A 25315-nucleotide genomic window follows, 5' to 3' on the forward strand; every position below is an offset into this window, starting at 1 on the left:
CGCCACCTGTTCAAGGATACGATGTATGTTGTTCAAATGAATCATTTACACAGACGTTGAGAGAGTGAATTATTAGTAGGAATCTTAGGTTGCACACGAACAACTTGAACTCGTTAAAAGCAAGAAAGGAATGCGGTGTAAGTCTGCAGGGTACCTCCTGAGACTCAACCCTGGTCTTCAGGCTAGAACTAGACCAAGAAGATGAAGGCCATCAGGACTTCCATCTCTGCTTCTCGCTGCACGTGCACTTTCAACAATTTCTTTCTGAAAACCAGATGTTTTCTGTGTCTCTGGTCTTCAGGGCTCCTATTTTGCGGTTCCACTTTCCCAATGAGAGTCACTCACTGGCCATTTTCATTCTAAATCCCTGGGATAGAGAATCGGACTGGCCTAGCTTGGGTCCAGTGTCCAAACAGAATCCAGCTGGCTATGCCCAGAGACCAGGCACAAGGAAGAAACATGGGTGCCAGAGAACCTCTGGATGGAGGGGCAGGGGATGGTCTGTTCCCAGATGAAGGCAGACCAGGACACTTCTAATATTATCTGTGGCAGCAAGGCAGAGTCAGGTAGGCAACTCAGAAGGAGAAGCTGAACAGTGTGCCAGAGAACTTGGCACGAAAGGCCATACCGAGCATCTCAAGCAAGAGGTATTTTCCCACTTTCCCCTAGAGCTGGTGTCTCAGGGCATGGCCAGTCGGATCTGTTTGGTTGCAGTAGACTGTGCAGACTGTGAATCCCAAGTGGATCAACACCAATTGTGGGACTGTGGGCATGCTCCTTAGCCTCTCTTTTTACATCTGGAAGGCGAAGTTAATAATAATTTCCAACCTACCTCCATAGTAAGATTATTGTGACAAAGTAAAAGAAATAATGCTTATAAAGTACTTAGTACAGTGCTTCGCACTTGATGCTAAAAACACGTCAAATATTGCTAAGGTCATTATAAGAGCATCACTCTATACCTGAAAATTCCTGATGTTCTTCTTTATGGATGGAGTCCCTTTCTTTTTCTGATACAAACTTCATGACTTGCAAATATCTCAAGACTCGATTGTTCTCCCAAGTCTCCAGTTTCGTGTTGTTTTTTAAACTCCAGCTGAAGGCTGGACATCCAGTGGATATCACTTCAAATTCAAATGGACCAAAAAGTACTCATGTTATTTTTCTTAGTACCACTCTTCAAATTCTCCTGGCCTGTGCATGTTTCTGTTTTGATAGCATCAACCTTGCCTGAAACCCGGCTAAGAGACTAGGAGTGACAGAATCACGACTTCCAGAAGATCTGGAGTCACTGGATTGGGAGGCATCTTTGATGCCTCTCCTTCACATCCTGAGTCTTCCCATTCACCAAATTCTACTTGTCTTTTTCAGGTGATCATATGACTAATAACAAACACTCGTTGTGGGCTTAGTAAGTGCCAAACAGGGTCTAAGCACTTTTCCAAGTGTTCATTAATTTCATCCTCATAACAGCCTTAGGGGGCAGGTCCTATTATTATTTCCACTTATAAATATGGAATCTGAGATTTCAGAAGTGAAATCACCTGCCTGGAGTCACTCTGTCTGTAAGCAGCAGGGAGCAGTCAGTCTGACTGTGGAACTCTCACTTCTAACCCCAACCCACAGTGTCACTCTATGATGACTGGAGTCTCTCTTTCTGTTGTTTCCACCACCACTTGGGCAGTGCCTCATATTACACCTCTGTTATTGCATTCAATTCCCAATTAATCTCCTTCACTTTGGTCTTTGTAATACAGTTCGCCGAATGCTGCTAGATTGCTCTTCCTTCAACCCTGCGTCTACAATGTCATTGGAATCTCTCTACAGCCTATGATGTATGAAGTACATTCCATCTCTGGTTTTTTAGACCTTATGCACTCTGGCCCACACTATCAATTCAGCTTGATTTTCTCCTACTCCTCTCCTATTATCCATCACCGATCTTATCCTAAGATCAGTCAGGCTGATCTCTCCACGACTTTATATGCATACCATTTATTCCTACCTCTGTGGCTTTATCAACCTCTACTGGTGTCAACTTTATCTATCCACTCAAAATATGGGGGCTTTGTGAACCCTTCCTTACCAATCTCTTCAGTCGAATATGACCTTTCCTTTCCTGAGACTCTTGTAACACTGTCTTGTACCCCTCTTAGGAGATCACATTCTGCCCTGTGTAGTAGCTGTTTGTTTGCTTTTCTTATTCATCTCCCCGATCACCTGTTTGTTGGCTTGTTGAAGACAGAGTGTGTGCTTCACTAATTCTTGGGTTCCCCACAGGGCCTCCTTCAATGCAGAACACATAACAGGTGGTCGATAAATAGTTACTGGACCGAACAGATTTCTGGTTTCACCCACTCACCATGTTTCCTCACTCCCTTTCATTTTGTTTCATCTTTCACGAAAATCTCACCTCTTGAATGAAACGCTACTGATTGCTCTTGTCCTTGATGAAACTTACTTTCTCAGAACCCTTAAGGCTGATACCACATGTCTTAGTTTGTTTCTGCTGTTAAAATAACATACCATAGACTGGGTAATTTAGAAGCAACAGAAATGTATTTCTCACAGTTCTGGAGGCTGGAAGTCCAAAATCAAGATGTCAGTAGCTTTAATGTCTGGTGAGGGCTGCTATCCCCTTCCAAGATGGTGCTTTCTTGATGTGTCTTCACATGGCAAGAGGGAACATTGTGTGCTCACAAGACAGAAGAAATGGAAAGATCAGGCAGCTCTCTGAAGCCCCTCTGATGAGGGCATAAACCCAATTCACAAAGCCCTATGACTTAAACACTTTCCAAAATGTTCCACCTCTTCATGTCATCACACTGGAGATCAAGTTTCAACCTAAATTTTGGGGAGACACCAACATTCAAACCACAGCACAACACAATTTAGTCTTTTACTAATTGTTTTATACGGCATATTTATTGTTCAGTTGTTACTACACAAAGCCTGGCATATAAAGATTCCGTGGAATGAATCAATAAGTCACTCTTGCTCAGCAATCATAAGGCAGCTACGATAGGTTCCTACTTTATCTATCTTGTGTATGCCCTCAGAGCTCTCAGCATGTGATAGATGCTTTATGCATATTTGCTGACTGATTGGTTCTCGGATTTTCATTGCAAATCTGTCCTGCCTTTACTGCTCTTCTGTCCTTGGCCTGTGATTATGCTGAAGAGGCCTCTGAGTTATCTGGCCTCATTTCCACACTGAGTACAGGCAGGGTCAGGTTGCTCACACACAGAGGTCTTTTTGCCGGTCTCTTTTAAAATTCTGCTCTTAATTTAAATCCAGACCTTCTTACAGGGACACATTCCTAGAGGAAGGGGTGGGATTGCTTAGGTTGTGGGGGACAGATTGGGAGGCTGGGGAATTGTAAAACACAGTGTTTGGCCAGGAAAGACTTGGCAGAACTTGGTACTGGGTCTGCACACACAGTACCTGTGGGGAGAAAAAGAGCCACTCCTTGTGTAGCTAGTACTGTTTAAAGACATGGCATGGACTCTACCAGCAGATCTAAAAACATCAATACAATAACATTTATATGATCTAATAATAGCTTGTTAGTACCATGCAGCTAACATGGCAGAGACCAGAAATGGCTAGTATTTGAACTTCTTGAAGGAAAGCCTAACCTATCAAGAGGAAAGGAAGTGCTGGGATAAGTAGGCATCTCGAACTGTGCTGTGCACCCCACAAGGCCTCAGCCACACTTGGTGACGGCAGATGGTAAAACGGTTTCACACACTGGAAGGACTTCAAGTTTTGCCTCCCTGGACATAATCTTTCATACTGGTGCTCAGTATAGTGGGAGGATACATTCACAGGGAGTGTGGAATCTGATCCTTATTCACTTTCCCCAAGCTAGCAGGGAGCTGGAGAAAGGAAAAAGTCTTGACAATCATGACAAAGACATATCTGATGTTTCATTGGACCGAAGTATGAATTCTACACTGCACTGAGCAGTGGACTAGCCAAGATTAGGTTTTTATTTATTAATATTATTTATGTATTTATTTGCCATCAATCTGGCGTATATGCTTAAAAAGGTCTTTGTTTTAAATGCAGGTGAACCAAGGACATATGACTCAGATTTCAAGGGGCCTGTTGCCAACAGGTAAGCATTTCTTTTCTTGGGTATACGTTCTTTTCTAAAAAAACAAGCACACAAGGCTTATTTTTTGGGTACCATTTTCTAGCCAATGAAAAATTGTGTCTGTGGTGAAGGGGAAGTGACTTATTTCTGCCTAAATGTCACCTTATTTGCACAGGGAAAGTACAGGCAATAAATCTTTCCATGAGTCATGAATATCTTCTCCTGTTCTGCAAATGAAATGCCTTAAGTTATTATCCTGAGAGTTTGTATTTCTCAAAAGGAGAAACCAAAAAAATGCTTTATGATATTTAACTCCTTTGCAGAGAAACAAACGCATTCAAGTAGTTGTTTTATGCACCTGTTTACTCTGACTCACCACCGCAAATGCAGAGTTGCTCGGCCAACTTCTTCCACGCCAGGTGTGCAGCTGTGCTACCCAAATCAGAGCGCTTTCTCAGAGGCCATCCTCCCCCAGTGCATCACATACACTTTTGGGCACTTTAAAAGGCCCAAGGGAAATATGTGCTCCTCTCTGCTAGTGCTTCCCTCCCCTTCCAAGGTCCCATGGCATTTAAAAATGAGCCAGTAATTCCCAGTCCTCTTGCCATTTGTTTTGCCCCTGCGAAACAAATAATTAAATAATTAGCTGACCTCCCGCTCATTCAAAGGGGGCTTCTGAGAGAGAATGGCTGAATATGAAGAGAAGTTTGTGCTGTTGGTCGCTGGTTTTGGCCGAACTCTGACTGTATTTCTGGCAGTTGTATGTCCTAAGAGACTGCGATGTGAACCGGTGGTCAGCATGCTCATTTGTGCTTGCCGGCCCCGTGCACGAGCATTTCTTCTTATGTCCCTGTAATACCCCAGCTTCAAAAAGAGGCGTATTCCGTTTGTTCTAACGCTGCAGAAAGCCAAGTCATTTGTTTCAGAGTGCTCATTCAGAAGTATACTTAGAATAAAGGTGCCTTCTTTAGAATGAGTCTGAGATCTCTCTCTTTCTCTCCATGTAACATCATGAGTCCATGTCGTCGTTGCGAATGCAAACAGCCTCATTTAACGCGGTGGTTCCTTTTACTGGAATTGCATTCCTTTTACAATAACGAATTTGTGAGAACTGAATATAGCATATTGGCCTCAAGGGACCTCTGGATAGAATTCAGATTAGGCAGTAATAATCACGATAATAAATAGGCCGCCACATCAGGACAGAAGAAGCACCCATTATAGGTATGCCTTTCACGGCCACAGAGAGAGGAGTAGAGTTAGGTCCAGCTGGCTTTAGGCGTAAGAAACATGGTGAGATCTCCCTGTCTTCAGTTATTTTTTTATTTTTAGTTTTTGAGTTGGAGTCTCACTCTGTCGCCCAGACTGGAGTGCAGTGGCCGCTCCCGGGCACCGCAGCCTCGACCTGCTGGGCTCCGGTGATCCATCCGCCTCAGCCTTCTGAGTAGCTGGAACTACAGGCGCGCGCTACCACGCCCGGCTAATTTTGATTTACTGTAGAGATGAGGTCTCGCCAAGTTGCCCAGGCAGGTCTCGAACCCACGGGCTCAGGCAATTCACTCACCTAGGCCTCCCAAAGGCGCGGGATTACAGGCTGAGCCACCGAGCCCAGCCATTTTTAATTTAATGATAGAACCGGGTAGTTCAGGCAAAGTCTAAATGCCTGTGATCATTACTGGGAGAAAAGCCATTTATTTTTACCTGGGGATTTTTGTGATGCCTCTGACATGGCAAAGAACTTCAAAGGTGAAATGGTCATTCTGTGGGCATACCTCCATCCAAGAGCAGAGGAAAGCATTGTAAATCTGCAGGGGTGTAGCTTTAGGAAGACGCAGCTGGCCCATTTATAACTTTTTCAAGCAGCAGGGTCCTGTACTGCCCTTACTGGGAAAATAATTGGCATGTTGAAGGAGTGAGGGAGAAACCCCCAGTTCTTTGCTTTGCCTCTAGCAGCAGGACCGGCTTTAATAACACCTTGTGCATATATCATGTGGCTCCCCTTCTTGGAGATCTGAAGTCATAGCAGATACTCAGGCAGACCCTGCAGCACTCTTTGCTTGTCGGTCCGCCATGTTCTACTCACCTCTCTCAGTTCACAAGGACGGCATTGTGTGCCCTGTCACCACTCCACAGTAGTTGTTTTGAAAGGAGGTGAAGGAATGGTGGTCATGCTGTAGGAGAACTCAGCTCAATATCTCATTTGTCCCACCTACTATGAGTTGGATGCAAGAGAGCTATTGTCCCATGATATTGACCAAAAGAAGGCAATCTTGATAGTTGAAGGTGTTTTCCCAGGCCCTTGTTGAAATATAGGTCTTTGGGCCCCATGATTTCTCCCCTGTGTTCAACAGCATCAGAAGATGATGGATAGTGAAAGGGTGTTCAGTGCAATCCTTGGCAATATACCAGAGATTGGAAATGGACGCACATAGGAAACTAAGAAATGAAAGCTCTTTCATAAGATGCTACATGAGAAATTCCTCTTGTCATTTAGAACTAGGAAAAATGTCGATTTAATGGAGAATTGGTGCACTTTCTTTGCTAGATAAAAACTGTGTAATCCAATGTGTTTCTCTATTTGTACTGACTTGTTGAAGCCCACCTGTCTTTGAGGAAAGGAACATTCTATTTTTGTGTTATTATCGACTAGTATACTTCTGTTCCTAGAGTGAGGAGTACTGCAGAGATTTGTTTAAGGAATAAAGGAAGGGAAACAAGGATGGGAAGGAAACAGTGTGATACAGAACCCATAGATAAATATGAGGGAGACCCCAAAACACCTGGGATTTAGTTATTAAAAATTGTGTATTTATTCTTACGTGTTTAACTTGACTCCTTTTTTTTTTCTTTTCTTCTTTTTTTTTAAAGTCAGAGTCTCACTCTGTCCCTCAGACTGGAGTGTAGTGACGTGCTCAAGGCCACTGCAGCCTGAACCTGCTGGACTCAGGCAATCCTTCTGCCTCAGCCTTCCAAGTGGCTGGAACTACAGGCATGTGCCACCATACCCAGCTGATTTTATTTACTTATTTATTGCAGAGACAAGATCTCGCCATGTTGCCCAGGCAGGTCTTGAACTGCTGGGCTCAGGCAATCCTCTCACCTCTGCCTCCTAAAGTGTGGGATTACAGGCATGAGCTACCCCTCCTGGCTTGAGTTATTTTTAAAGTACTCTCCATCTGATGCAATATACCTATTGATACACTTTTTCCACTACTCAAAACAGTTTTTGAACTTATCAGTCTTGATGCCTTTTGGTGCTTCTACCATTTTTTGTTTCACCTCTGCCATTTTTTGTTTTACCTCTGCCACATCCACAAAATGTTTCACTTGGAGGACTTTTATCATCTGGGGAAACAGTCCCCCCCCCCAAAATATCACGTGGGTGATTAGGGAGGTTGGGGTGAATTGGGAGGGTGGGGCATGGAGGACATGCTGGTTTTGGTCAAAAACTATTGAATATTCAGCACAGTGTGGGCAGGTGTGCTGGTAAATCACCCATGATGAAACGGGCAGACACGTTGCAGGACTCTCCAAAAACAGAACAAAAGAATTCACTGACGCCACATGCAGCCTCTCACGACAATGTTAGCCGATACACTGATACTGACTGATTTCTAGAACATTTAACTTATAGTGAAAGCCTGCACTACAAGGGGCCCACCCTCCAAAAATAATTCCGTTTTGTGGGGGGAATCCCCCCTCGTACCAGGATGACCTTCAAGAGAGCTGTGTAATGGCCACAGCAGTATCACATTTGATGCCAATCACTGTATGTAATTGAAGCCTCACCTGTAGGTTTGAACTTCAGGACTTTAATGTCTATTTAAAGCTCTTGCTAAGATGCTATTAAAATCCTACACCATTTTCACATGCCATTGGTGTGAGATTGGGGGGCGTATTCCTAAATAAGATGCTCAGCTAACAGAGCTCTCTGCACTAATTGCTTGACTAGGACTTATGGAACACACCTGATGATTTTTCAGTTCAGTTAGCTTTGATGAAGGGGGTATGACACACATGGTGTGGATCCAAGTATGCTGGGTCAAGAGAGGTCAAAGATTGGCAGGTCCCAGGGCAAACAGTTCAGTTTTTTTTCCCTCTTTCTTTTTACATCAGAGCAAAGCCATTAAAATGTTATGACCATTTGCTTGACCTGTGTCCCAAGTCTAGAAAAATAGAGTCCAATTTGCGACAATTGGCATCCTGTGATAAAGGCCACATATTATCCTCTCGGGTTTGGGTGAAGGAATTGGTTTTGTTTTGTTTTAAATAGACAAACTCTCCTGAAAAAAAGGACAAAGTTTTAAAGAATCCGGACATTTTCAAGCATAGTTATGGAAGAAATAACCATATACTTTACAAACAGAATGCCATCCAAGAAGTCAGTGCTCTAACCAGGGGCACACTTAAAAAATAAATACAAATGCCAGACCTCATGATGAATTACTCACACAAATATTGTATGCAGGCCCCTATCCTCCAAGGGAAATGACAAACCAGATGACAGCACAAGCATATCAAAATCTAAGGAGCAGGCCAGGTGCGGTGGTTCACACCTATAATCCTAGCGCTTTGAAAGACTGAGGTGGGAGGATGACTTAAGCCCAGGAGTTTGAGACTAGCCTAGGCTACATAGCAAGATCCTGTCTTTACAAAAAAATTATCTGGGCGTGGTGGCATGCACCTGTAGTCCTAGCTACTCAGGAGGCTGAGGCAGAAGAATCACCTGAACCTAGAAGGTCAAGGCTGCAGTGAGCTGTGGTTTCGCCACTGTGCTCCAGCCTGGGTGACAGAACGAGACACTGACTCAAAAAACAAACAAAACAAAAGCCCAGCCAAGGAGCAGTCACAGGTAGCACATGCTGGGCACGAAATGTGGCAGGATTTCGGGGAGGAAAGGTGTTCTGAGGCTGGGATCTGGGGTCTGAGGAGGGCCAAGGAGCAATGAAGACTACCACTTGATGTGAGGGGCTACCCCCAAATTTGGGAATACAGACACTGCCTTCTGAGAGTCAAACTATGCAATGAATACCTAATTAAAGCAGAGATATATGTTATCACCTCAGTAAGAACTATAAGGCTGCCAATCCAGCAAGCCTTGATTATAAAGTTATTTAACCTATTATCATATCTAGGGCAACCCCTTCCACTGTGGGAGCTTTTCTGTCCTCTCAATAAATCCTGCTTTAAAATATATATATATATAAAGAAGTACACATGATGATCAAACAGCTCTGTCCATCTAAGAACGCTCTAGGTTAGGGCACCTGCTCTCTTGACCACAGGAGAGCAGAACCTGATGCCACTAGACATTCCACTCATGGAATCCCCTGGGTTCTGACTGTATATGCACCAAGCAACCTTTCAATAATTAGGTTTCTCATGTAGCTTGCCTAATGGGAGGAATGTGCTGCTGGTCAGGCCAACATGAACACCAGGTCTGTTCGGCAATTAAATTTCTCAATGTAAATTATTTCATTGGCATTCTGATATTATGCACCAGTCTCTTGTGAGCTTTGTTAGTATCGGTCATCAGCCCTGAGTTGGAGTTATGTAGGCATGGAAAAATCCTCAGAAATGTATATGACTCCTTTGGCTCAACAGAGAGTTGATTGAAGGTGCAGAGACCTCAGAGGAAGATAGTCTAGGCAGGTATGTTAAGACAAAATTGTGTCAGGCTTTGAAGGTCATGCTAAGGCATTTGGAGCTAATTCTTTTTTTTTTTTTTTTTTTTGAGTTGAAGTCTCACTCTGTCACTCGGACTGGAGTGGCTGCTCCCAGTCACCACAGCCTCAACCTGCTGGGCTCCGGTGATCCTTCCGCCTCAGCCTTCCGAGTAGCTGGAATTATAGGCACGCACTACCACGCCCGGCTGATTTTTTGGATTTATTGTAGAGATGAGGGCTCGCCAAGTTGCCCAGGTGGGTCTCGAACCTGTGGGCTCAGGCAATCCACTCACCTCAGCCTCCCAAAGCGCGGGATTACAGGCTGAGCCACCGAGCCCAGCTGGAGCTAATTCTTAGGCAGTGGGATCTCATTGGAGAAAATCGAATAGGGGCACAGCATGATCGAAACTGCTACTCACAGGTCTACGATTGCAACTTTGCTTAGCAGAGCTCATGGCTTCAGTGGGGAGTCAGCCAAGGAAGCAATGGATTACAACACAGTGTTGTAAGTGTATGGACTCCTTGGGGCACCCAGGAAGGGCACCCACAATTCACTTCAGGGACGATCATAGAATATTTTTCAGATGAGAGAAATTTCTATTAGACTTTAATGTTCTTTCAAAATGTTCCCTCTGTTTAAGAAACATATCAGTATTTCACAAAGCTTCAGAAGTATATTTATATTTCTGACTTCCCATTAACTAGTTCTATCTGGATATGCCATAGACATCCCAGACTCAACAATTTAAAACCTAAAGCCATGGGTTTCTCTGCTCTATCTAACCTTTCCTGATCCTTCTCATGTGTTTCCTACCTTGGTGGCTGTAACCAAAATCCATCTAGCTGTTAGGACCCATTATATTAGACGCTCCTTTCCACCCAAACAATCAGTCCTAAAACCTTGTAGATTTTGCCTTATTTCCTCTTAGATTTCTTCTCTCCCAGGACCACTACCTTCATCCAGGTTTTAATAATTTCTCAGCTGAGTTACTGCAATAGTCTTCTAAATGAAGCCTTGCTTTCATTCTAACCAGCTTCTGTCCTGCCAGAATTCTCTTTTCCAGAGTTCAGTCTATCCTTAATTTTGAAGCTAGGATGATAGTTATTTAGGTATTCTTCAAATGTATATTCTGTGTTAGGGACTTTTCTAAGCTCAGTGGATACATTGGTGAGCAAAATGTTTTTGCTTGTCATAGGTCTGATATTCTAGATGAGACATTAATTATGGAAGCAAATAAATGAATAAAGCAGTGTTCAATAGTGATCAGTACTGTAAAGTAAGTGCAATTAAATGATGTAGTAGAGAGTAAGTGGGAGACTGAGTCGTCAGGAAGGGCTCTTGGGAAAACGGCAGCTAAGAACTGGATGATAAGAGCCATGCCAAGAGCTGGAGACGAAGCATTTCAGGCAAAAGATTACAAGTGCAGAGTCCCTAGGATGGACACACGTTTAGAATGTTCGAGAAATGGAAAGAAGGCAAGTAAGGCCACGATAAGAGGAGGAGCAAGAAAATGGTAGGAGATGGGTCAGTGAGTTGGGCAGAGAGCATGCACGTAAGACCAGGTGATTTCGAGTTTTAATCTAAGGGCAATGGGAAGCCACTAGCAGCATTTAAGTAGAAGAGCGGCACGAGTAATGATGATTTAATGATTTGAAAGCTCTTGCAGGTGTTGTGTGTGGAATGAATTTAAGAAAACCGGGACTTCCAGACTCGATTGCAGAAATATAGGCCGGATGTATGGTGCAGTGTCAAGAGTGATAGTAGGAAAATGGAGAAGCAGGTGGTTTGAGAACACATTTTGGAGTCAAGCCAATAAGACCTGCTAATGCATTAAGTGTAGGAGATGAGTATAAAAGAGGGACGAAGGCTATGTGGCCTGAGTAAAACAACGTGGATGTCGGTGCCATTTTCTGAGAAGGAAAGTCTAGGGAAGAAAGTTTTCGAGCTTTGGGATGGGAGTAGGAACCGAGAGTTTGAATAACTATTGTATATCCAAGTAGAAATGTCAAGTAGGTAGTTGAACACAGAGATATGGAGGCTAATAGAAGGGTCATTGGTAGCAATACAGTCTTGGGAGTCATTGACATACAGATAGCATTTAAAGCCATCGGCCTTGATGAGATTACCTAGAAGTAGACTAGAGGCAGAGCAGAGCAGAAAGCCAAGTGCCAAGTTCTAGGGCACTTCAGCATTTGGCAATCAAGCAGAGGGGATGAGCTGGCAAAGGAAAGGCCTACGAGGAGCAGGATGTTAAGGAAACCAAGAGAAAGGGTTCCAAAAAGGCGAGAATGGGCACCTGTGTCAGACGCTGCTGCCAGGTGGAGTAAGACAAAAGTCATCAACTACTGCACTTGGCAAGTGGAAACGTTGGTGACCTTCTCGAGATCAGTCTGAGGAGGGTGGTGGAGAGCAATTCTCTACTGGAGAGAATGTGAGGGGTGAAAAGAGAAATGAGAAACAGAGACAACTGAAACAAGCTAGCCATGCAACTCTTCTATAAAAAGCCATCAGAGGCCCGCCATTCACTTTGTGTTGTTTAGAATAAGCTCCAGACTTCTTACTTTAGGACACAGTGCTCTCCACTGTCTGGCCTCTTGCTACCTCTGTAATTTTGTCACCCAAACTTACCTCCCCTCCTACAACTGTAAGATCTTGCAGTACACTAACCTGAACCATGGGTCTCTTCCTTCATGCGCCTAGCTCTTTCTGGGTTGTTCTTTGCTCTTTTATACATGAAACAAAATTTTTACAAGTCATTCACTGCCCTCCAAGGCACCGTCTCCCTGCCATGTGGTTTACTCTCCTTGAGGTTTTCATCACAACCTGCACCTACACAGTGTTTCCATCTCTACGTTGCCGTCTTTCATTTGATTGCAATGCCTGTCCTTCCTACTTCTCTAGCACAAACACATGCAACAGGACAGGGGGTAATTTTGAAGCTTTCAATTATGTCCAGGAGGTTTGTGTCCTTTGTGTCTAGCAAGGTGCTTGCCACATAGAGTCTTGCACAGAATAGTGTTCTCTGCTTGCTAAACAAAGGTTTCTAAAGTGCAAATCTGTTCTGTCAATTTCTTACTTAAAATTCTTCAATGTCTTCTCAAGGTCTACAGAATAAAATACCAAGGGTTAGACAGGCCCTTGGTGATGCTGTACATTCTTACCTCTCCAGCATCCTTTATCTTCACCTCAGCCCTCACCCCCATGCCTCTCACCACTCATGCGTGGGCACACCAGGTGTTCTGCTCTCACCCAAACATTTCTAGGACAAGTATTCACAGGTTCCTATACAAGGGGGGACCCCCCCCAACATGGAACTGATTTCTAAAAAAAAAGTGTATTTATTCTTACATGTCTAAACTTCAGTCACCTTCAAAGGACTCTTCATTTGATGCAATACTCCTATTGAGATGCTTTTTCCACTGCTCAAAACAGTTTTTGAACTCATCAATTTTGATGCCTTTTAGGGCTTCTGCCATTTTTGGCATCACCTCTTCCACATCGGGAAAACGTTTCCCTTTGAAGCCTTTTTTCATCTGGGGACACCAAAAAAAGTCACCCGGGGTGAGGTCGGTGAAGGGGGGGGCACGGGGGTCGTGCTGTTTGGGGTCAAAATCGGCCGCGCACTCAGCGCGGCGTGGGCGACTGCGCTTGCAAATCACCGTCATGAAATGGGCAAATGTGTTGAAAGACTCTCCAAAGAATAAAAGAGTCACTGCAGCCAAAGGTGGCCTCTCCCAACAACACTAGCTGGTGCACTGATGCTGAAGTGTTATTAGAACACTTATCTAGTGGGAGAAGCCTGGACTAAGAGACCTGCCCTCCAAAAGATAAGTCTGAGTTTTTGGGGTCCTTCATACTTTGATGCATGCTCCTGGCTCTTCTTGGAATGTCTTCAAGTATGGGGCGGGGTGTGTCAAAAAAATGCATACACATTTTAAGTATGACATTCACAAATGTGTATATATGTTTTTGGCGCCTGTGTAAGTGCAAAGGTTACCCCTGCTTTGAAGTTTTTCCAGACTCCCCTTTTCCTGTTCTTACCAGCACTGGACACACTCTCCTTTGTTTCCAGAGCCCCTGTCAACAACTCATGAATGCACTGACCACAATAATCCTCCTATCACCTGCCTCTCCTGCTGGATGGTAGGATCATTGGGCAGGAACTTTCTTAGTTTCTCATTGTATTCCAGGAGCTTAGCACAGGGTTTGGCATGTAAGAAGCACACAGTTAATGAAAACTTTTTAGAAGATCCCATGATTTAAAGGTATTCATGGCGTTTTTAGGTCATTTTCATAATTATTATCAAAAATAATTTGGAGGTAGTACAAAAATATGAAAGGATGAACAAGCTTACATACTGGGGAATAAAAGAGAGAGGCTGCAAGTATTAAAGATGGGTGTTAGTCTTCATCTTCCTGGGGAAGAGTCACACTGATAAATAATTGATCACGTTAGGCAATTTGCTCCATTCTGAATGAGGAACATAAATGCCAGGTTTAGAGCACATTTTCAACTCACATTTGCATTCTGAAGAACTAGCCAATCGGGACAATTCTTTCTTTCTTATTACTTTTTTCCTCTTCATTTTCTTCCACATGGTGAAACTTTAAAATAGAGTTTCCACAGCGGGGGGGGGGGGGCAAGATAACCAACCGGAGAAAACAGATGACCACCGCACTTGGCAAGGAGCCTAAAAGGAGGAGTGAGCCTAGTGCTTTGAAAACCAGGCTGGGGTTTGTCATTTGGTCTCCTGGGGACATGAGGAAGGGACAGCTCCAGGCCCAGTCACCCCTTGCAGGGCCGCTGACAGGTCAGGAGAGCGCCCTTGAGAAGGAAGTGGTGAGTGTGCCGGAGAGGCTTTCTACACACCTCTTGCAAGTCTCTGCAGTCCCAGCCCAGGGAGGGAAAGACAGCCAGACCCTCTGCTTGTGCCCCTTCTATACCAGCCGGGCACAGAGGGCTGCCCAGAATCGGGGTGAACCCATCAGGACAGACCCAGTGGCTGGAGTCACTTGGGGACTGCAGTCCTCCAGTTTCCGGTGATACCCAGTGAAGACCCTCCATCAGAAAGGATCCATGGGGCTCAGCACGCTGAGGGTTCTTGTCCTTTCCTTCTTCTCCGGCCCCCTGCAGGGGTGGCACACCCTCTTTGGGGTTTCTCCAGCGGGCTAGCACCCCTCCCACCCTGTTCAGGGCTGCGGGTGCAGCTTACCCTCCGGGGCCACCCTCAGGGTCACCATCACCACAGTTGCTCTTCCACAGAGCAATGTGGGAACCAGGAGGCAGGGCACATCAGCACAGTACATGGGGATGGCCCTGGCCACCCGCAGACTGAGGGAGAAATGCTGGGAATCTCCCAGCTAGGCAGTGGCCTTCTGCCTGACCATGTGCCAAGGTAGAGGACTCACCTAAATGGGAGGAGATCACTTCACGCTCCACAGAACACCTGCCCCAGATTGGAGCCGAGGGGCCCCTCCAGGCTGCCTGCCAATCCTCCCAACAAGATGTGCAGGCGTCGGAGGCTCCTAGCCAGCCAGGGATCCTGGCACTTTGCCAGAGAGAGGAGATGGCCCATGATCTGGAGGAAAAGACTTGGTGCCCCCAGACTGCACTAAAGCAACGCCAGACAGTCTCCTCAACTTCCTGCCCTCCCTGCCATCTCTGTCCCTACCACAGCCAGATCAGAGGAGGGAGGTCAAGTAAGAACACAACACAAACTGCCACCCCAACAATAGCAATTTTATCAAATAAAAAATAACATGACAGCAAAAAAGGAGAAGGGACTGCCCTCACAGAGGAGGAAGAACCAGCGGCAAAAAAAAGCAAAACTGGCAATCCCCAAAGCCTTAATGGGTCAACACCTACAAAGGGGCTTCTCAGATCCCAAGCAATGGAGCTGGTCTAGAATGACCTGTCCTTGATGACAGACATATAATTCAGACTATGCATGGCAAAGAGACTCAGTACAATTCAGGAGAAAGCGGACACTCAAACCAACCAGGCCATGAAAACAGTTCAGGCAGTGAAAGCCAAGCTGGTTATTCTAAGAAAAAGCCAAACTGAACTTCTGAAAATGAAGAATTTGCTGCTGGAATTTCAAAACACAACAGCAAGCTTTAATGGCAGAATTGACCACACAGAGGAAAAGAATCTTAGAGCTTGAAGACTGAGTTACTGAGTTAACCTGGTCTGACATTAATAAGAATTAGGAAAAATGAGCAAGGTCTACAAGAGGTCCGAGATTATGTAAAGAGACCAAATCTATGACTGATTGGTATTCCTGAGAGAGAAGAGGAAACAGAACCCTCCAAGATGTCAAGAAAGCTTCTCTTATCTCACTAGAGAAGCAGCCTTGCAGACACAGAAATTCACAGAACTCCTGCAAGGTATTATATGAGAAGACTATTCCCAAGACATAATAATTAGACTTGCCAAGGTGAGCAGAAAAGAAGAAATCCCAGAGGTAGCTAGAGAAAAGGGAAAGACCACTTACCAAAAGAGACCCATCAGAATCGCAGCAGACCTCTCGGCAGAAACCTTAAAAGACAGAAGGGCCTGGGAACCCATCTTTAACACCCTTAAAGAAGAGCAATTCCAGTCAAGGATGTCCTACTCTACCAAGCTAAGCTTCATTAAGGAAGGAAAATTAAAATCCTTCCCAGACATCCAGTCCCTACAGAATATGCCACCTCCAGACCAGCCCCTTGGGAGGTGCTCAAGAAAGTTCTAAGCACAGAAATGAAGGAATGATTCCACCTATTGTGAAGGCATAAGTAAGCACAGTTTGTAGAGCATACAAATCAACTTGACAACTTAGAATGCAAAGCAGCTCCTTAACAATAATATGACAAGAACAAATCCCCACATCATTAACTAAAATGTGAACAGACTGAATATGGCACTCTAGAGGCATGGAGTGGCAACTTGGATAAAAAAAAGCATGATCCATCCTTCTGCTGACTTCAGGAAACCCATAACTGCAAATGATACCCACAGGCTCAAGGTAAAGAGCTGGAGAAAGTTCTTTCGGGAAAAAGAAAGACAAAAATGAGCAGGAGTAGCTATTCTTACATCAGATGAAACAGACTTTAAATCAGTGAAAGTTAAAAAGAACAGTGAAGGGTGCTACCTAATGATAAAAGGCTCAATTCACCAGCAAGAAATATCTGTCATGAATGTATACACACCCAACACAGGAGCACCCTGATTTATTAAACAATTGCCAATGAATCTAAGAGGGGATATAGCCATACAATATTAATCAAGAGATTTCAACACTCTGCTAACAGCTTTAGGCAGATCATCAAGGCAGATAATAAACCAAGAAATCCAGAACCTTAACACTCAACTGAATTGATTTAATAGACATCTACAGAACACTCCACCCAACAACCACAGAATATGCATTCTTCTTTATCAGCATACAGAACATACTTGTAAGATCAAACACATCCTCAGACACAATTCAAGTGGGAACAAATTTCAAAAGGTCAAAATCATACCAAGCATCTTCTCTGACCACAGTGGAATAGCAATAGATATCATCACCAATAGGAATCCCCCAAAACACACAAATACTGACTTAGAATTTAAATAACATGCTTCTGAATGACTTTTGGGTTAACACCGGAGTCAAGACAGCTTGAGATGCCTCTCTATTTTGGGAATGAACGCATCACTCAGCCACGACCCTTTACTTGAGATGAGCTTGCCCAAATTTTGAATATGGCGTCTACATGAAGAAAAGGAAGAGCTCTTCATTGCTGGCCTTATAAAGCCAGATTGTAAAAGTGACAACACACCTCACAGCTATACAGTCTTAAAGTCTGGAGGTACTAAAATTAGACCAAAACATCCCAGCGTGTATTGTCTTGTCATTTAGATTTCAGTTACGTGGTGAGCTATATCCAGGATACTGTGTTCATGATTCAAAGCATACATATCACTTTACATGACCTGGACTTTTGAATTCGAATCACTGGGCGTTGAAAATCTCCTCCTTATCTGGTGAGTGTCTCCAAGGAGCTGATTCCTTCATGTTAAACTATGTGTTTCTCAGAATTATCGTCTCTTGGCCATTTGCTGCTTACGCTTCGCAGAAAGCTTTCTACAAGACGTGGTGAAAATAAATAAATAAAGTGTAGAAACAACGGGAGAAACTGAAGTAAAAATGAATGTCATTTGCTCAAAATTTTAAGGAAAAAAAATTCACACCAGAGTTGATGGTCTCCTACAAGCATGCTCTTTCTTAATGTTTCCTTCCTGAAAACACTCCACTGTCATATGTGTTAACATCTTACTAGTCCCTTTTGCATTCAAGGGCAAACTTATCCCCTACAATAAGTTGAGGCAGTACTGTTCTTCTATAGTTGTGTATTTGGTATCACAACTTGTTTTTTCAGATTTGAGAATTAAAGTTATAACCATATAAGATGTCTTCTGTGTAAGCATTATACATAATTTAATTTTTTCCTGTTCAATAAAGAAGAAATGAAACTCCACCTCTTTCTTCCTAGAAGAGGTTTGATTTCCTATCTCAGTGCTGTCGACTTTCTCCCCCAAACCCTAGCTTGGATGTCTGTGTAAAATATGAATACCGAGTTTATGTGTTCAACACTCTCGGTTTCCCTAAACTAGGTTACTATAATGTTGGTGTGCTGTTTATTGACTCTGTGAGGTGCTTTGGGTGAGTAGATCATGCCTACTTTTTTTTTTTTTTTTGAGTTGGAGTCTCACTCTGTTGCCCAGACTGGAGTGCAGTGGCTGCTCCCAGTCACCGCAACCTCGACCTGCTGGGCTCCGGCGATCCTTCCGCCTCAGTCTTCCGAGTAGCTGGAACTCTAGGTGCGCGCTACCACGCCCGGCTGATTTTGGATTTATTGTAGAGATGAGGTCTCGCCAAGTTGCCCAGGCGGGTCTCGAACCCGCAGGCTCAGGCAGTCCACTCACCTCAGCCTCTCAAAGCGCGGGATTACAGGCTGAGTCACTGAGCCTGGCTACGTCTACTTCTTTAAACTTGTATGCCATCTATATCATTTGCAGTACAATTGGGAAGCTAAATCTAACACATAAAACTCTGGAAAGCTGTTAAGTACGACACTGTGGTAGTGATCGTAAGAGCAAAACAGGACTTCCAATTATTATAGAAGAGATAGCTCAGTGAGTGTTAAAGATAAGATTTAATGCAAGAGAGCTTTGGAATTGAGCTTTGAAAAATGGCTGGGATGAATATAGGAAAAGGACAGAGTGCTTTAAATGAAGAAAAAACCAGCTAGAATAAAGGCAGGGAGTCTGAATTCAGTCAGTGGAATACTGGCCTGAGCATAATGTTTTATCTCTTGTTTCTTCTCTCTCTCTCTTGCTTGATGCAGTTGTAACTCCTTTGAACTGGCTCATTTCTTTCATGGATTGATCATATTGACTAATTGTCCTTATATTGAGTAGATACAGTTTCAGTATCCTTATCCTTAATGAGGAACACAGTATTTTCTCTTAAAGTCCCTAATCAACTTTTTTTTGCCTGAGGGTGCCAAAATGTGAGAAATCCTTTGGCCACAGTCTTATGGTCTGAAACCTAAATGTTAATTTCTTTAAAAATCAGAAGCCAGTATGACACATGCTGAATGTTTTTATACTCCTGGGAATATTCAGAGTAAAATGCGTTATTTACTTGTTAGAACAGCCATAGAAAGTGTTTTGTTTTAAGGAATCTGTTCATTTATTTCATTAGATAATACATGGGGGTAAATGGTTCAAACAGAACAGAAAGGGTATAGAGTCGTTAGACTCTCAGTATCCTGCTTCAGAAATAGTCAGTCTTATCGATGCCTTGTGCATTCTTTCAAATAAATGTATGCATTGGGAAGTATATATTTGTGTGTGCATGTACATGTGTGTGTTTGTATACATGTGTATGTATATGTGTGTGCATGTATATTTATCTATACCTATATCTATATCTATCTATATCTATGTAGAGAGAGACGATAACGAATGAGAACATTTGAAATTTGAAACACTCCAAAATTTGAATTGTTTTGAGCACCAACATGACATTACAAGTGGAACATTTCTCTCCTGACCTCATGTGGTGGGTCACATATATTATTTTAAATATTGTGTAAAAGTACCTTCAGGCTATGTGTATAAGGTATATATGAAACATAAATGAGTTTCATGTTTACATGTGGATCTTATCCCCAAGATATCTCATTATCTATATGCAAATGACCAAAAATCTGAAAAACACCTGAAATCTGAAACACTTCTAGTTCCAATCATTTCAGATATGAAATACAACAGACAGACAGACAGACAGACACACACACACACACACACACACACACACACACACGACCCCCAATGGATGCCTAAAACTGCAGACGGTATCAAACTCTCTCTCTATATATATATACAGTACGTTTTTTCCTATACATACATATGATCAAGTTTAATTTATAAGTTAAGCCCAGTAAGATGTTAATAACAATAACTAATAGTAAAATAGAACAGCTATAACAATATACTATAATAAAAGTTATGTGAATGTGTTCTCTCTCTCTCTCAAAATATCTTATTACCATCTGCACCTATTTTCTAACCATAGTTGACTGCAGGTAACTGAAACCTTGGAAAGCAAAACTATGGATAAGGGGGAACTACTGTCTACTGTATATTTGTGTATATATATATCTGTTTTTCTTCATATAAAGAATGGCATGCTATAATTGTGTTACATACTTTTATAACCTAACAATATGAGAAATTCATTCATTCACCTACAGAACAGCCATAGGAGTTTAAAGAAAGGTCTTGAAAAAAAGTATCTGATTTTTAAAATTGTATTGCTATACATACAATTGAAAAAATTGCATCTTTGATACCCTGCTCTGTTTTCTACTCATGAATAAAGGTCAAGTCCGCATGTTTACTGTTCAATTTTAGCCCCTCATTCCCTGGCAGAACCAATTCCTCTGTTTTCCATGTTCTTTTTAATACTTTATACATTATACATACTCTAGTACCTTGATGATATTGAGAATTTTTTGTTTGCTTGTTTGTATGTTTTTATTCATAAATAGATTGTGAGTTTCTCTGGATCCTCATTCCCTAATCCAGTGCCGGGTATATAAAGGGGGCTCAATAAGTATTTGCTTGATAAATAACTGAGAGCCTCTTAATCTTCACTAGGGTTCCTATTTCTTTTCCTTGTTGTTATTATTCTTTGGTATTAGACTTAAAATATTTATCTCCTCAATGATAGCATATTTTAAATGATGGAGCAGGAAAAATATGGGTAAAAATAAAACAGATGTCACCTGGAAATATTTATATAATGCACTTCTTATAAACTTCTGTGAGCAAAATAGAGGCAGGTCTTTCTTTTTGAGAGACTCGTCCATATCAGGTCTTTCTGAAGTCGATCTTCCTATTTCCTTCTCTTCTTCTCACTAATAAGCTTTATTTTCTTTCTCTCTCTTCTTGCTCATAAACTGTGTTTTCAAACTTAAAAAAAAAAACAGATGGTGCTCTTCATTTTATGTTACAAATCACCGAGGAAAGGCTGATGTGGTCAAATAAATCTGCAGCCTTCAGACCAGAGGACTTTTCCATAGACGTGTTTGCATAGACACTTGCGCCTACCCCATGACGTATGCATGCATTTGTGTAGTGCTCACAAACATGCTTTGTGTCATGACTTCAGATATATCGTTATGTTGGGCTTAGTCAGGCAAAGATTGCTTTAATAGCACCATGGATTTTGTATTAGACTATCATGCTATATTTTCATTTCTCTCTGTTTATTTCTATCATCCTCCTTTGCTTGCAACGTTTAATGGAACTTTTGGTCTAAATGCACATAATTGAAAGAATTATTTATTTCTTCCTATTATGGTGGATCTGGTTCAACCATCCTTACCCAGAGAGTGAGTATTTTTTCTTCACTTTGTTCTGAAGATCATTTAAGACTCATCTTTAAACTGCCTCATTATGTCTTTCAGAAATACAGTTCTCATATAACAACTAATCAGGAAATTCAAAGTGCTTGAAGTTTGTTGGGGAAAAAACAGATGTTTGCTATTTAAAGTACTGCAGACGATTGTTATTTCTTTTTCTAGTCAAAAGACGTTCATATGCACTAGATAAATGTATTGTCTTTAAGTGTGCATCCTTCTGGGTCCTACTGGTGGGAAATCTTCACTGCTAGAGTTAGAAAAGAAAATTTTCTGCTAATGTTCTGCTTAACGATTCATTGTGCACAGTAGAGAAGCTTGGGTTGGGAAAACATCAGTAAATTTTGTTCTTCTTAGCCTTGCATGAAAAACAGGTAATGGAAACGGCAGTTGTTAGTTGCCTTGAAAAACTAGCAAGCTGAATGAGTTCAACAGCCATTTTTTAAACCAAAATAAGCTTAGTTGATTTTTTTAAGAAAGACTAATACTTTAGAGATAAACATAGATGCTACCACGTTAAGCAACAGAGCCTTGTAGTCAAAATCTAAGGTATTAGCAGGAGTAGACATGGGAAGAATTAGTCAAACATATTTAATGACTTGTCACATTTCACAATAGAATTTAAAATAATTTGTACCATTTAATACTTTTGGTGAGATACAATCATAATAATTATCCATTTACTTTGCAAAGACCGCTAGCACATATCTCGTTCCACCACCCGTTTTGGGAAGCAGAGGGCTCAGTCAAGTTGCCTGGTCACTTGGTGGCAAAGCCAAGGTTGGAATCCTGGTCTCTAGGTTCTGAGTGTAGAGTTCTTTCTTCTGTATTTCTCTAAACCATGTTCAAGTAAATCTGTCACTTTTAATATCAGTGAGGTGTTTTGTTTGTTTTTGCTTTTGCTAAGTGAGGAGCCAAGCTGAGGGTGAGAGGGAATTCATACCTATGCAATGGATGGGGAGGGCAAGGAAAAAGAGAATTGAGACTGGTTCTAAGTCTTAAAATACACTGAGTTTTTAGTTTTCTCTGACCGCAGAGTACTTCTGGAGTACTACGAATGCTTCCCAAATTACTGACTTTTCTCCCAATTACTTTATTTAGAAAAATTAAGTAATATTTGGGGGAAGACACAGTAGCACATAACAATCACAGTACGTATTTGGGATCATTACAGAGTCCATGCGATTTAATGGGATTACAAAAAAGTCAAGTAGCACAGATTTATTTGTTACTCTTGACTATATGAAGTAGTGGATGTTATTGTAAACAGTCCTTCTAAAGATCCATTTTAAAAAGCAATTTAGAAAATGGTTACACGGCACACATCACAAATAAATGGGAAGTTTGGAATTAAATTTCCTGTGGAAGTATCATCAATGGATTCAAAAGGGTTTGTGTCTCCGACAGTTTAGAAGTGAAAGTGACATGCTATGGACAATTGCACTGTGTAACTAAGAAATTCAGTGATGACAAAGATATCGGAGTTGAAGATTAATCAAATAACGTTTGGTGACATTTAAAAGGAAAAAGTCACTAATACTAAATTATCATTTATATAACACATGATTTTTAAAGTGCATGTAAACGAACTTGTAAATTAGATACTATAAATGTATCATTGAATATTATATCCACTTAATTATATTTTGATTGATCCCTGCTATGAACTGATATTTGCGTCTCCCCAAAATTTGTATGCCGAAGCCCTGTGTGATGGTGCATAGGTGGGGGGGTGACTTTGGGGATGTGGTTAAGTCATGAGGGTGGAGACTTCAAGAATGAGATTAGTACCTTTGTAAGAAGAGACAAGAGAGATTCTCTCTGTCTCTGTCTCTGTCTCTCTCTCTCTCTCTCCTTTCCTCCCTCCCTCCCTCCCTCTCTCTCCCCCATATAACAATATAACAAGGTATTCATCTAAAAAACAGAAAGAGGGCTTTCATGAGGAACTCTCTTGAGAAGCACCTTGATCTTGGACTTCTGAGCCTCCAAGCCTCCATAACTGTGAGAAAGAAATACCTGTCATCTAAGTCACTAAATCTATAGTAATTGTTATAGAAGCTTGAGCTAACAAAGAGAAATTGTTACTGAGACATGAAGGCTGCTATAATAAATACCTAAAAATGTAGAAGCAGTTTTGGAACTGAAAAAATGCCGATAACTATAGGCGAGTAACCTTTTTCCCTCAAAACTGAGATACTTGTAATTATGTAGAGCAATTTCTGAGAAACAAATTCTTTCTCTGATGTTATGTTGTATACCTTAGTATTGTGATACTAAATTGTAACTTGCATTTTATCCTGTTTATAACAAATATATTCATATTTCTGGGGGGGGGAGGTTTGCCTTACTGTAACAATTCAACAATGATAAATAAGCTCACTTGCTTAGAATCCCAGCTTGATTTTCTGAAACAAGGTCATGCATCACTAGCTTATTTGTGCTGCTTCAACCTTTCACCAGAAGGCTCTGAAGGGACTTGTGAATTAAATCGTTGCATTTGAGAAGCTTGCTTGATAATTGGACAGAAAGGGACCCTCAAGTACAAGGTCACCTAACCAAAACTGTTATTTAGGTCACATACCTGTCTAATGTTAAGCAGTTAGGAAGACATACATATAATCAGGGGACCTTTAGTATTTCGTGAATATATGTCATACAAATATTGCTCCCATTAGGGAAAGATAGCAACTATTAATATTCAACCTTTTGGACTTAAATATAAACTTAAATTTATGTCCTTAGGCACATAGAATGAATTTGACCTTCCTCAATCTACAAGACAAAATATATATACACCTTTGCCTTTTCTTTGGTTATACTGTCTTTTGGAGCACAGTGCATGATCATTTCTTTCCATACAAATTAATGGCATGTGTATTTAGTCTCTAAGGACCTATCACATCATTCTGATATTTGCTACAGGGCAAATTAATTATAAAATCATCCTTTTAAAACATATTTTATTTCTAGGTCTTGTGTGAAGAACTCCCTTGTCTTTTATTGTTCACTTTTTCTTGTATGAAGTTCTCTGATTACCTTTAGGGATTTTTTTTCCTAGTCAGATATAGTTTGATAGCATCCTCTACTATTTTTTCAAAGATTGATTTCCTTCTGAGGCTGTTGGTAACTTTTACTAAATTTAAATATAACCTTCTATGTAAGCCCTATTTCACAGTAGACTTAGATGCCATGCATTCTTGACTCTCCAGAATATTTGAATTATATGCAATGCACCTATTTTTTTCTGTTTATGAGTAATTATCTCTACTTGAGGCTAGGAAGGTCTATAACAGTTGAAAAGGATCAGAGTAAAAATGGTGCTGGGAAGGGGATTTGGGAAGTGCAGAAAAACAGACTTTCCAATTCAGGAGCAAATAGCAAGCATTTAATCAATGTATTAAAGATGAAATGAAAACACTTCAAAGTGTTTCCTACATTTAAGAGTTTAACTCCTAGCCGGGCTCGGTGGCTCAGCCTGTAATCCCGCGCCTTTGGGAGGCTGAGGTGAGTGGATGGCCTGAGCCCGTGGGTTCAAGACCCGCCTGGGCAGCAAGACCTCATCTCTACAATAAATCAAAAAATCAGCCGGGGGTG

General features: G+C 41.8%; 1 protein-coding gene across 1 annotated transcript in view; it reads left to right on the forward strand.

Annotated features, from left to right (window-relative positions):
• Positions 1-4074: 4074 nt before the first annotated feature.
• SLC44A5 (solute carrier family 44 member 5) overlaps positions 4075-25315 on the forward strand; it is a 125961-nt gene continuing 104720 nt past the window's right edge. The window contains exon 1 of the mRNA XM_008073782.2: positions 4075-4120. The gene's annotated coding sequence lies outside the window, so the exon portion shown is untranslated. The remainder of the gene's footprint in view (positions 4121-25315) is intronic.

Source organism: Carlito syrichta, unplaced genomic scaffold (genome assembly GCF_000164805.1).
Source record: "Carlito syrichta isolate Samal-C Ts95f unplaced genomic scaffold, Tarsius_syrichta-2.0.1 Scaffold316145, whole genome shotgun sequence".
Taxonomy (NCBI): domain Eukaryota; kingdom Metazoa; phylum Chordata; class Mammalia; order Primates; family Tarsiidae; genus Carlito; species Carlito syrichta.